The sequence below is a fragment of the Dermochelys coriacea genome, chromosome 6 (genome assembly GCF_009764565.3).
Source record: "Dermochelys coriacea isolate rDerCor1 chromosome 6, rDerCor1.pri.v4, whole genome shotgun sequence".
Classification (NCBI taxonomy): domain Eukaryota; kingdom Metazoa; phylum Chordata; order Testudines; family Dermochelyidae; genus Dermochelys; species Dermochelys coriacea.
In genome coordinates this window covers 107,308,232-107,321,086 of record NC_050073.1, presented here as the reverse complement: position 1 = coordinate 107,321,086, position 12,855 = coordinate 107,308,232, and the positions used below count along the sequence as shown (strand labels likewise).

Here is a 12,855-nt window from a genome sequence, read left to right as displayed (position 1 = left end):
AGAGGATGTCTTGTACTGCTGATGAACATTCCTGCTCTAGTGAAGATGCCCATCCGAAAAACAAGCTCGGATGTGAAAAGTCTCTGGGATTGGGATGCTGGTTCTGCAGCCATGTCGTTTGAGGAGTTCCGGAAAAGCTGGCCACGGAAGCAGGGGGATATGCTGACATGTGGAGAAGAAGGGAAACCAGAACTGGCAAGGCCAGAACAGGGCAATCAGAGTGACCATCATTCTCTCCCATCTGATCTTGTGTAGGACACGTGGCAGAAGCTCTAGGGAGGAAAGGCATAATTGATCTGGTCCTACCTATACAGGAATAGGGCATCACCTTGGGAAAGGTGACTGAGACCCCCCACTCTCCCAGAGGAATACTGGGTGCATTTGCTGTTGGCGTGGGAGGTGAAGAGGTCCCTGGTTAGAATCCCACAGTGGTTAAAAATGTTGGTGACTACGGTGTTGTGGAGCTCCCGTTCATGATCCGTCATGAATTTCCTGCTGAGAGAGTTTGCAATTATGTTCTGAGTTCCAGGAAGTTACAACCGGATCTTGTGAGCAATGCACCTATCCCAAAGATGAACTGCCTCCGTTCATGAACAAAGCCTAGAGGACGTCATGCCCCTTTGTTTGTTGATTTAGTAAACAGTGATAGTGTTGTCTGACATGATGAGAACATGACAGGAATGAAATAATGTGAGAAATGCATGACATGCTCTCTGCATCGCCCAAAATTTTAGGATGTTGATGGGCATCCAGTATTCCTGAGCAGTCCAAGACTCCTGAGTCATGTGCTCGTCCATGTGGGCATCCCATCCGACAAGTAATGCATCTGTGATCATCGTCATGCTTGGAGGATGGAAGGAATGGTATTCTGGTTCAGACCTGACCTGGATCCATCCACCACTAGAGAGAGGAGAGAAGTTCTTGGAGAACTGTCAGTAGAAAGTCCGTGATGTAGTTCATAGGAAAATAGATCCTCTGGAGCCACAGCTGTAGGCAACAAAAGTGGAGACAAGCAGTAATGTATGTACAAGTCATCATGTGGCCAAGAAGAGAAAGGCAAGTCTTGGCCAGAAGAGGACTGGAAATTGCTGTGGAAATCAGCTCTTGTAGGACCTGGAACCTGTCCTCCAGGAGGTGGGCATGTGCTGATATTGAATTGATACAGGCCTCAATGAATTCTAGGGACTGTGAGGGATCCAATTGATTTTCTGATGTTTACGCTCACCGCCAGGGTGGAGTGGAGTGTAAGCAGCATGGAGATCAAGGAACAACCCTCCCCTTTGGCTGGTAGCAGCATAATCAAATCATCAAGGGAATACAAGGACCCCATGGCGGTGGAGGTGGTCCACTGCTCCTGAGAAAACTTTGGTGAAGACTTGTGAAGCAGTGGTGAGTCCAAAAGAAATGTCTGTGGGTAGGATGGATATCCATGTGGAAGTAAGTATCCTGCATATCGAGAGCTGTAAACCACATGCCTCTTTCTAACAAAGGAATGATGGCTGCTAGGGTGGCCATATGAAACTTTGGCTTGTGTATGAAGCGGTTGAGATAATGGAGGTCTAAGATTGGTCTCCACATGCCCCTCTTGGGGACTAGAAAATAGGTAGACTAGAACCCTGCACCCTGATAGGTCCAGGGACGGCTCTACACTTTTTGCCACCCCAAGCAGCACACTGAATTGCTGCCTGAAGAAGGGAGTTGCCTCCGAATTGCCGCCACAGGTGGCTGAAGAAGGGGGCTGCAGCCGAATTGCCACCGCGGAACTGTGAAGATACAAGCTGTCACCGCACGAACTGCCGCCCCTTTAAGGTTGCCGCCCCAGACACCTGCTTGGAATGCTGGTGCCTGGAGCCGGCCCTGGATAGGTCATAGGAACAGGTTCTATCACTCCTCTTTTCAGGATAGAGTCCACTTCTAGGCCAAGTAAGACTTGCACTTGGTTCCTGGTGTGTAGATACCCAGTGATCACAGAGCGGCTCTGGAGTCTTTGAGGGAGTGGAGAGATTCATCTGTCTTCTGACTGAAGAGATGAGACCCACTGAAATAGAGGTCCTCTATAGTGTTCTTGACTTCCCTTGGGAAACTTGACGAATGCAGCCATGACTCCCTCCACATAATGATTCCTGAAGCCATAGTGAGCAAAGTACTGTCTGCCACATCCATAGTGGCTTGGAGCATTGTTCTTCAAACTAGTTTCCCCTCCTGTAGGATAGTCTTGAAGCAGGCTTGATCCTGCTGGGGAAGTTTGCCTGAGAAGTCCTCCTTACTTGCTGTAGGTAAGAAAGTCGTATTTAGCAAACAGAGCCAAGTAATTGGAGATGTGAAATTGGAGGCTGGCAGAAAAGAATACCTTCTGTCTACCATACCAAATACCAAAATGTCCAGTCACTTGCCCTCATTATCTGCTGGGGTAGAGCATCAGCATTGCTGCTGGGCCCATTCTGTCACTGCCTGTATGATGAGGAAATTGGATGAGGGGGATGAGAGAACAGAAAAATCAGACCCCTTTGCAGGTACACAATACCTCTTCTCTGCCCCTTGAGGGTAGGTGTGCAAGTGGCTGGAGTGTGCCTGACAGTCCAGGCCGGTTGAAGAACAGCATCACTGATTGGTAGAGCCATTCTGGCAAGTACCAAGGCGTATAAGATATCAGACAGCTGGTGCCGTTTGTTCTGTACAGTGGAATGTGGAGGGTATTAGCCATCCTCTGGAACAGTTCTTGGAACTGACGGTAGTCATCTGGGCGTGAGGAGGGAGATGAAGAGACTACAGCACCTGGAAATGATGAAGGGAACGGCTCTGGTTCCAGCAGTACTGTCAGAGTTGGACTAAGAGGAGCATCTTCCAACACTGGTTTAGAATGCCTACTCGATAACGGTCAAAGAGATGAGGTGGAGAACTCCTCTCGAGTGGAGTGGGAAGGTTCCAAAGGCAGGTACTGAGGCCACAACGCCCAGTACGGCCAACCAGGCAGATCCGTTGCTGTGGAGGGCCCCAAAGAGCCAGGGCACCAATGGTTCTGTTGCTGGGGAAAGGGAGGGTACTGCCATTGAGTCTACGGAACCTTAGGGCAGTCATATTGGTTATGGGAGGGGCAGATCCTGCACTCCATACAAGTCCTCCAATGCCAAAAAATCAAATCCCAGTTCGAATGGCGGTGCCCTCAGAACTGGTGGATCCGCAGGAGCCATAAGGGAATGGGCGGGAACTTGACCTGAAGGATGAAAGTCTAATGTAGAAAGGGGGAGTGCCTCAGTACCAAAGGTTCCCTTGACTTCAGCGAAGCAAGGGTGTATGTGTGGACCAACAGACACTACTACTTTCAAAATCTTCAGCTCCTCATGCATGGTGCATGCATATAACCCCGAGGGGAATACAAATCAGGACCATAACCAGGACGAAGAACTTACATTATATAGAAATATGTACCATCAGAGTATTTTTATTTCTACTCAAGGTTCTGTATTGTCTTATTTTAACAAAAAGCATAATGAGTAACAGTTAAATATAAAAAGAAAAGGAGTACTTGTGGCACCTTAGAGACTAACAAATTTATTTGAGCATAAGCTTTTGTGAGCTACAGATGCATCCAATGAAGTGAGCTGTAGCTAATGAAAGCTTATGTTCAAATACATTTGTTAGTCTCTAAGGTGCCACAGGTACTCCTTTTCTTTTTGCGAATGCAGACTAATATGGCTGCTACTCTGAAACCAGTCAAATATGACTTACTTTGATCTTTGGCTCCCCACCAAGCTTGTTACTGACTTGAGGTGCATCTGTGAACTTCTGCTTTATCATCAGCTTGTCCAAGAAGAACTTGGGTCCAAGCTCTCAGCCCAGCCTGTAGTCGAACTCCTAGTATTCGTTCTATCTAAGGGAGGAAGAAGCCATATTGAAAACAAATACAGTAACTCCTCACTTAACGTTGTAGTTATGTTCCTGAAAAATGTGACTTTAAGTGAAACGATGTTAAACAAATCCAATTTCCCCATAAGAATAATGTAAATGGGGGGTTTAGGTTCCAGGGAATTTTTTTTTTGTCAGACAAAAGAAGCTCCAAGGCAGAAGGCAGGAGCAGCACAGAGCATTGTGGGGAGGGACAGCTGAACTGCCCAGCATTTGATAGCCTGCTCGGCGGCTGCTGCACAGGGAACTTAGGGGAACGGGAAGCTGATAGGGGGGCTTCTGGTCGACCCTGGTTCCAAGCCCCCACCAACGGGCTGCTCTTTCTGCAAGCAGTGGACAAAACAGGTGGCTGCCAAACAAAGTTATAAAGGAGCACTGCACAACTTTAAATGAGCATGTTCCCTAATTGCTCAGCAACGTAACAACAAAACAACGTTAACCGGAACGACTTTAAGTGAGAAGTTACTGTACCTCCATATCCAACTTATTGACCCAGATGGGCAAATTGGAATATGAATGAAGATTCAAGTCATCCACAGCTTTTTGAACTCTGTTTAAGATCTCTGAAAAGGTCTTATGATCATACATCCAAGGATCGAACTTCTAGGTCTATTTTTTCTTCAATAATGAGCAGATCATCCACCTAAGGGAACATTTAATTTTAGTACTTTGCTGATAGCAGTCTTCCATGTTGAGGAAAGTGATAAAACATTCCTCTCCCACAAACAGCTACATCCGTTCTTGTGAGGTGGCGAGTCATTACTCTGTTTTCATTCATTAAAATTTACTGAAATCTCTGGGAACTTGCCTGATAATGGAGATGTCAGATTTTGGCTAATTCCCTTAATCTAAAAGGGAGATATAGAGAAACATGCAGGCAGGTTTTTAAAAGGTAACTGATGCTATACTAGAATATAAAGCATTAATACAAAGTGTGTTTATGTTACAATCACTAACTAAAAAGTTTCAGTAGCTACTTTACTAAATTAGCATTTTTTATAAGATTGGTTTCTCTACCACCCCCACAAAGAGAACATTTGCCACATTACCAGGTAATAATCTGACAGCATACATCTTGTCAATTGTTTCTCTATTCAGCGACTTCTTCAATACTATAAGACACTGTGGAATCTAAGCAATAGTTGCGTACAGTAAGATTATTTTCTAAGAGGAAGAAACCTGTTGTCCTGAATAGTATACAATCCAAAACTAAAATATTTTGTTGCTGATAAACTCAACTGCCACCAATGTGTGCAGACTCTCTCTTGGAAAAAAGAACATAATCAGTAGAACAAACCTTTTCTTGGAAGCTGAAGACAGTCTCTCCTAGGCGTTGTACATAAGGGTCAAGTTTGTATGACTCCCACACTAGGGCAATACCTTCTCCAATCAAAGCCTGCACTTCCTTCTTTAGACCAGCTACCAGCAGAGAAATAGTGTTACGCTCTTCCACCTTCTCACAGATCTGTTCATACGTACGGACGCTTTCAATCAGAGAAATAGCAAAAGGATAGAGCTGGTTTGCTTGGTGAGCTTTGTTGACAATTGCAAGTGGAACACGAAATCCAAACCACTTAAGGTTGCGGACTTCTTTTGAGAGTGTAATAATTTCTGGGAGAAAGTTGACCTTTAGTTTGAGGACATTTCCAGTTCGACCTCTAACACGAGTGCTTTCAATAGTGAAGATACGGCCACACACACCAAGGTTGCGCTGCTGAACCTTCCTTGCCCAGTCATCAAATATTTCTTGAGTGTTGAGCTTCATACGGAAGCTGTCTCCATCCTGCTTCAGCTTCTGGCCTTCAACATGGTTCTCCCAACCTTTGCCAAGCACATCTTCAACACGCTTCATGTAGGCTGTGAGCTGTCGATCAATCTGTTTGGCCCAGATTATAGACCCAGACACAGGAGGCAAGTCACGAACATGACTCATTTTGCAAGCCTGACTTTGTGGGTATTGTACCTTGAATTTGTCATGAAGAGACTCAATATCATCTTTTACACGCTGGATCAATTGTGTTTGATATTCACGAATAGCACCCCGAATGTGAGGTCTGACAAACAGAGCATTGAATCTGGAGAAGATCCTGAACATTTCATTTGCATTCTTTGCTGTGCCAAGCTGGTCTCGTAGACGAGCAGTTATTCTTGTTTCAACCCTATCAATTCTTTCATCATACCGTTTCATTGCTGCCTCCCAGGCTTCTGTACCTTCTTTGGAAACATCTAAGCCATCTACTTCTTTAACATTCTCATAAGCAAGATTCACTTCTTCAATAGCATTAGCGTCCGCAGCATCAAAAAGGACTTCTGCTACCTTCATATCCTGGGGTTCAGGTACATCTCCTTGATTCTGCTGGGCAACAGCAGTGACCTGCATAAAGTCACAGAGTTTAGTAAAGACTCACTGATCTAATGGTTTCTGTGTCTCACACATGTTAAGAGTTAAGCATTTTATGTACACACTGTAAAAAGACACATGCAATTAATTTTTTGCACTCTACTTACAGTTGACTAAACCCTTTGGAACTTAAGGGTGCTAATTTGGTTTCTGAAGGGTATTAATCTGCAAATAAGATGAGGAGAGTGTCTCTTCTGCTGCACACTATTTAGCAATAATGAGAGATTCTCCACTTTAAACTTGTGCTGTAGTTATTTGCCAGATTCAAAATCAAGCGATCTAAACTTAAAGCAAGTTATTGTATGCAGTATCCATTTTTTCCAATCACATGGAAAAACAAGCCAGCATTAGAGTGCTTTTATTCATGGATTTAAGTAGGGACACTTTAGCCTTATTATTAAGAAAATGTGGAAGAATGTAATACCATTCTTCTCATTAATGTCTGTAAGCAAACTGAAAATGATTATATATCTTTCACTACTGTCAGGGTATAAACACTGAATAATTTAATAAGACTGCTCCTTTTGGAAAACTAAAGACCATTTAAAAACATGCCCTCAAGGCCTGAAAATAAATCCCCAGATTCTTTGCCATTTGAAGAGAGATTATACAGAGAAAAAGCATTGCTGTTTGCATGAACACAAAAGTGATCAGTTACAGGTTGAATTGGTACTGGTACGTTTCTAATGTAGCTGAAAATGGGTCTTTACCGCTATGTCACAGTCAAAACTTTGAAATAACTGTTTAACTTGCTTCAGATCCATCAGAGGAGCTCACAACTATGCGAGTGATTGTATATTCCTTTCCATAGTGGATTTAGAAAGCTTCTAAGACTTCTACCCAAATCCTATTGGTTATGTTTTGCACCTGTGTTTCCTTTAGTCAGCTGTTTGCAGGGGAACACAAGTAATTTTGCTTTTGTGAGTTAATACATTTTAATGTGACTGGCTTGTGTCTCCATGTAGCCTTTCATCAAGAGATGGGAAACTGCTATATCTTTACCAGATGTATAGGCAGTTACCCCAATTAGAAAGGAGTGGAAGACTACCTGAGGTCTTAAGACTCTCACAATCACTGCTCTCAGCTGCTCATGCTGGCGCCTGAACTTCCTCATTTGATCAAGACGAGCCTGCAGTTTCCTGTGAGCAGGATTGATACGCCACACCATCTTCAGATCCTCTTCTCTCTTTCTCTTCACAATGTCTCTCAGTAACACTTGCAATTTCTCATATTCATCATCCCAAATTTGGAAGACTTCAAAACATGCAACCATAACCTGAAAGTTTAAGAACGTAAACTTGTTTGACTCTCAAATGACATGCTCTCATAGTTACATTCAGTGTGTTACGTTAGCTATTACCATATTTGACACCCTAGACATACCTTTTCAAACTCTTCATAGGCAACATGCATCAGTTTTCTGGTTCCCAATACTTTCAGTAGCTGAGAACTCAGGTCTCTTGAAATGGCTTCCACTAGACGCAGTGCCCTTTGAATGGGGTACTTTGTATTTCTGATTTTTCTCAGATGGGTGAATATTGCCACAAGTGCCTGTCTTATTTTGTCCAGTTCAGTAGCAGACAACAAGTCATTCAAAGGAAAGTCTTTCATCAGTAGATTGTAGTCATTTACAGTTTCCAGTGCCTATTTTAGACCTAAATACAATACAAGAGAGTTAAATTTTATTGACCTCATTGTGTCAGTTTCATCTGGCCAGTTTAAAGACAATAGTTTTCACTTCATATATGGTGAAGCTTTTTGATTATAATTTTGATGTTTAACTTGTGTAACTATATCACAAGAGCTAAACTTCCACAGAAACTGCTCATGAAGCTACAGCACATTGTAATTTCTTACCTGTGTCCGTGTCAAAGCTGACAGTAGCATGAAAACGTTTGCCATGTTTCAAAATATCTAGCGTCAGGAGGACTTCTGGGCTTTCACGCTTCTCCTGAATGCGGTACAGAGCACGTTCCAAGTTCAGCCAGAAACTAATTTCCTGTAAAGCCGTGCCTGACGCAGGATCTCGATCCAGTTTGGTCACCCTAAAGACATAAATGAAATGTTGAAGAAAGTGACATGCTTTTGTTGTCTAACTGTTTATTAATTGAAGTGAAAACCTACCTAAAACAATTAACTGCCTCCACATAACTTGAATAGTTCATCAGGCCAAAATGGAAAGATCAAGTCTACACTAGCCCACTGCAAGCAATTCACCAACAACTGTAATAGTGGACATTGCATGCAGTAGTTTTACACAAAAGGTGTAAGTTACAAAATGTTCCTAGGATAAAAGAAGAGCCAAATTAAAGTGTTTTCATAGGATAGCAAACATATTTCTTTAGGCTTCTGGAGGTACACTGGAGAAGGTGCAAAGCTGTTGTTGCCGCCGCCAAGTGGAAGTGACCCCGTATGTACCTGGGGTAGACTGAACTCATTTAGACATAGGAGTTGTGGTTGCTTAAAAAAAACAAGCATAGTTGGTACCCTATCTTCATTTGGTTTTAGTCACCATGAGTTATGCAGAAGGGCACTGACTAAAGCCCCAACATAAGCCATGCTCGTTGGGAACCTGATCAGTGTACTAAATCAGTCCCAGAGTCCAACGATTGCAGGAGCTGGCAATAAAATGAAAGAAGGAAGCTGTGGCCTCATCCTTTGCCTTAGTGAACCCATGCAGGAACCCTGAGAATTTGGTCATGAGAAAGTAAAAAGCCAATATTTTATCCTTATTTAGATTATGCCTGTGTGTGTTGCAGCAAGTGGTATGCATGCATCCTATGAAATCTTAAGGTATAAGTTTGCAATACATTAAGGGTAGACCAGCCAGCTTTGCTTATGTTTGTCTCAATTATAGCATCCATCCACAAATTATTTCTAGAAGTAAAAATTCAAGACTTGACACAGATATTTCAAGTTAACTAAGTGTCACTGTATAGTAGCCTCTTCAAAATTTATCTTCACCACAACTTGAAAACCCCCCACTCCTCTTTGGAAGCTAGATATTATGCCCAGAGAAGTGAGCCAACTCAGGCAAGAGAGTCAGTGGCTCCTTTGGAGGAAGAGTGGTGCATCATTACTCCTGAAAGAGAAGGGGAAGAGACGTGAAACACAGCAATGCACAGATGCTGCTTCTCCTGTCGGAGGGAAGAGCAGAGATGCTGGAAGCCCTCCTGCTTTTCACAGAAAGGAGGGGACTGCCAGAAGGGGCCTTGCTGGGAAGCCAAGGCCTTACTAAGTACCCCAGAGGAGGCCTACCGAGTGGCTGGGTTGGGCATAAAACTGATTAATTCATGCTTAAGTACATTTATTTGGGATGTCCGTTCAGGGCATCTGCATCTGTACTTCCCCCTCACTGGGCCAGCAAGGGCTCTTACTCCCAGGTGTTAGGTCCCCTGCTGTTGCCTCTCTTGTTTGGAGATCCACATCTCTCCCCCTTTTAACTCAGGTAGTCCCAGGCTGCCTAGTTCCCTGCTTTCACTGTTTATTTCCCAGCACAGACAGGTTGCCAAGGATACCTGCTTGCTTTCTCTTCACAGACTGATAACAGAGTGATCATCAACACATAGTACCACACAGGTTTAAGCAAGCCAATTTCATTCTTAAAGAAAAAATCCCCAGAGAGAAACTATTTCAAAATAAAGTGCTAAAAAGCTTATGAGGAACCTAGACCCTAACATGGACTCTGTCAGAAGCAGTCCATCAACCCCCGCACAACCTAGAGGAGTCCTTCTGGTTATCAGCTCATCACAGCTTCAGCTCAGAACCAGCACACAGCCTCTGGGGACTCAGTAAGCAAGTCCTTCCAAGCCTTCCCTGAGGACCAGGGCCCTCCATGAACCCGAGGTCCTGTCCACTAGCTGGATCAGGAAGTCGTCCTGAATCAGTTTGAACTCATGCTATTCATCCAAAAGTCTTCTCTTTGCTAGTCTCTCGAGAATCCGGTTTGAACTATATCTGGGTACAAGGATGTGGCTTCAAAGGGTTGATAACCAGAGGAATTACACTACATTACCACTCCCTTCCTAGAGGAAACCCTAACACATTGTTTCAGAAGGATCTCTGGAGATCCTTACAATCTCTTCCAGAGATTGAATTAATCTTGGCTTCCTGCTAAAGAAGTCCCAAGTAATCTCACTATAGTACATTTGCATTTTTAATACGATGAACTCCAAAAATGTTAAAACTACCTCAATAAGGTTTAACTTAATTCAGTGAAGATCATTCATGATACTGTTAGTCTTTCACAATGGGTTCAGAACTTTACTTGGAGCAGAGTTGAGTTACTGGGGGAGTAACACTATGGCAATGCAAAGTAAACTGCCACCCTCACCAAAGCAAAGCATGGGAGCCACTGTGAGGCAGAACTTTTATACATACTAGTAACAACAAACATTTCCCCAGACCTGCTCTACTCAGTACCAACCTTCTGCACCAGTCCCTTTAAATGTTTCTTTAAATTTCAGTCATTTTTTACTACCTGAACAGAAAGATGCAAAATTAGCCAGCATTTTATTAGTAACAATTTACTTGAAGGCACAGAACATGAGCCAGGTTCTCAACAGTACACTGGTGTAGCTTAATTTACACTGGCTGAGAATCTGGCCCTATGTTTAGAGTTTCCTGTATGGAGTAAGATTTTACAACACAGTTAAGAGGCCAACAGCAAAAGAAGAGGCTTTCACACCCTTAAAGAATGACACAGGAGTTTCTACTGTGTTGTCTGACATTTGGTTCTGCAATTTTACCTTCTGTATTTCTCTAATCCATCGGTTAACTCCAGACTGTAGCTGATTGAGAAAAGTTGGGTCCTCAACCTTGTCACCAAAGTCAGTAACCTTTGGCTTTTCTCCATGCTCGTAACATTGCTTGGCAACATTAGTAATAATTGGATGAATTGGCAAACTGATCTCTGAAATTTCAATATTCTGCTGCAAGTGCAGCAGTCCCCTTTCAAGTTCTGCAATTTTTTTCTCAACTGATGGAGCCATTTTATCACCATCCCTGGGGGGAAAAACATTATCAAATGAAAAAGCTAGACCAAAAGGCATACATAAATAGCATGCACCTGTGTTCATGTAACTTGAATTACATCCCCAACAGCTTTAAGTTAATTTTAATAGGAAATGAGCTGTTTCAAGTCCTATTTACCTCACCCCACATTCTTTTTGATCCATTTTTCATTAGTACTGACAATTTATTATTTGCATTTAACAGAAGTACCCATCTGCTTTGCCAGCTTCTCTGATATAGGACTTAAAAAAGGGAGCAACAGCATTGCTAATGAAAGAATGTAACGTTTCATAAGGAGAATCTTCACTAAGAGTAAGCACTCTCAGTTGGGAGGACACTGGTTTGTCAGCATCGATCACTGGTGTACGCTTAATGAATGCCAAACTGTGGAGCAAAGAAAAAAGTTAGTTAACCATAAGACATTTAATTCCAGAATACAGTAAATTACAATAGCTCTACTATAACACAAGATTAGGAGGTGTATATCAGACATTACATGCTAACATGCTTTACGGGGTACACTTTTGAAAGTGTGAGAGCAAAACTTGTGCTTCTGCTTTAAAACTATTACTAGTAGCTGAATGTATTAGGTTTTTATATTTATCCATTTTAGCCTGACAGAAAACTAAAAGCAATCAAGTCTTTAATCATGGTAATTGAAAGCATGCCATTTTCTGGTGTAAGATTGCTTCTTAAATATTTTATTTAAGACAGAGACACATGTGTGCTAGGGCTAGACAATGACAAGAGACAAATATGCAAGTTTATGAGAGAGAGAGAGAGAGAGAGAGCGCACGTGCTGTTGTGAAGCTAAGTGTTTGTAGAGCACTTTGAAAATCAAAAGCACTATATAAGCTCTACATATTACTATATGTGTTAGCCTAAGGATTATAGGACTATCTTTTCCTAGTCCTAAAACATTCATATCAGTTTTCAATGAGACTGCACTCACCTATTTGACTTTAGCCCATAATGAACGTCAGTATTAATGCTATAGGATATGAATTCTTTTTCCTCTTCTCCTTCATCATCCACATACTCTGCAAACAGAGTTTGATATATTAAAAACCTCTAATATACACTTAAAAGCCTATGAACCCATCCCTCTCCACCCCATCTACCTCACGCCTACTTGTGCAGGAGCTCATTCATACCCACCTCTCATCTAGGTTTGAAACTTTACACAAAACACCGTGTGCCATACAGCTCAAGTTATATTTTTAGGGTTTGAGATACTATCTATAATAACCAGATAAGATAAAAACTGGTGAAGCCTTGTTACTTAGCTTGAGAATTGTACAGTCAGTCTGATTTTTAATCAGCATTTCCAAGGCAACTAAATTAAAATCATACCCAGAATGATTTCATTTGTTGTCAGCAGAGTTGGACAGAACATACCAAAATATATTTTCATTTGTACTAAACCATGACTTAGAACCCAGAAACGCATGACTCCTCAAGACAGAGGTTTTCATGGATTTATTACAAGCTATTAGTTACTTCAGGACCACTACTGCTCCCCTTTTTTCTAGGCT

At 42.4% G+C, this 12,855-nt stretch overlaps 1 protein-coding gene and 1 pseudogene across 2 annotated transcripts in view; one reads left to right on the top strand and one right to left on the bottom strand.

The window, feature by feature from the left end:
• Nucleotides 1–11,308, bottom strand: part of LOC119857337 — a 92,716-nt pseudogene extending 81,408 nt beyond the window's left edge.
• Nucleotides 1–12,855, top strand: part of LOC119857571 — a 255,525-nt gene that overhangs the window by 91,031 nt on the left and 151,639 nt on the right. The window lies entirely within an intron of this gene.